Source organism: Eimeria mitis, genomic scaffold, assembly GCF_000499745.2.
Source record: "Eimeria mitis Houghton genomic scaffold, Emh_scaff2788, whole genome shotgun sequence".
In the NCBI taxonomy this organism is placed as follows: Eukaryota; Apicomplexa; class Conoidasida; order Eucoccidiorida; family Eimeriidae; genus Eimeria; species Eimeria mitis.
Window position 1 is genome coordinate 2,821 of NW_013571127.1, and position 860 is coordinate 3,680.

The 860-nt window shown below is 50.1% G+C and overlaps 1 protein-coding gene across 1 annotated transcript in view; it reads left to right on the plus strand.

The window, feature by feature from the left end:
- Positions 1 to 860, plus strand: part of EMH_0058730 (uncharacterized protein) — a gene marked incomplete at both ends in the record, with an annotated part of 4,125 nt that overhangs the window by 2,194 nt on the left and 1,071 nt on the right. The gene's annotated exons all lie outside the window — the stretch shown is intronic.

Consider the following 860-nt stretch of genomic DNA (forward strand, 5'->3'; position numbering starts at 1 on the left):
AAAAATTAGGGTTTAGGGTTTAGGGTTTAGGGTTTAGGGTTTATAAGGGTTTAGTCAACCAAGAAGAGACAGACACTGCAGCAGAGAAAGGAGACAGAACACAGAGGAGACAGCAGAAAGGAGACAGTGGGGTGTATAGGCAGCTCAGAGGAGACAGAAAAAGGAGACACAGACAAAGACAAAGACAAAGACAAAGACAAAGAGACAAAAACAAAGAGACAAAAACAAAGAGACAAAGAAAAATAGACAAAAAGATACAAAGACAAAGAGGACCACATACATGCATGCATGCATGCATGCATGCATGCATGCATGCATGCATATATACGAACGTATTTTTTAATATAGTTTTTTCTTTTATGATAGTGTAGGGCCCTATATCAATGCCTCCTTCTCCTGCTTCTATTTCTGCTGCAGCACAGATGCAGCAGCCGACCCCAAATTTAACATTTCCACTTATAGAGGCATCCGGGTGTACGTACACCTTGGGACCCCACGCTCCTGCTCCTGCTGCTGCTGCTGCTGCTGCTGCTTCTCCTGCTGCTGCTGCTGGTGGTGGTGGTGGTGGTGGTGGTGCTCCTGCTGAGCCGGATGAGGGATCGCCACTCGCCATCTGAGGCTCCTGATACTGCTGCTGCTGCTGCGGTTATACTGCTGCTGCTGCTGCAGCTGCTGCTGCTGCTCTGCTGCTGCTGCTGCTGCTGCTGCTGCTGCTGCTCCCTGTGCAGCCTATCTTGTCCTATCAAGCCGCCTCAGCAGCAGTGAACAAAACCAGCTGCTCCTCATACACTCATACACTGGCCAGCAGCAGCAGCAGCAGCAGCAGGAGCTCCCGCTACAACAGCAGCAGCAGCAGCAGC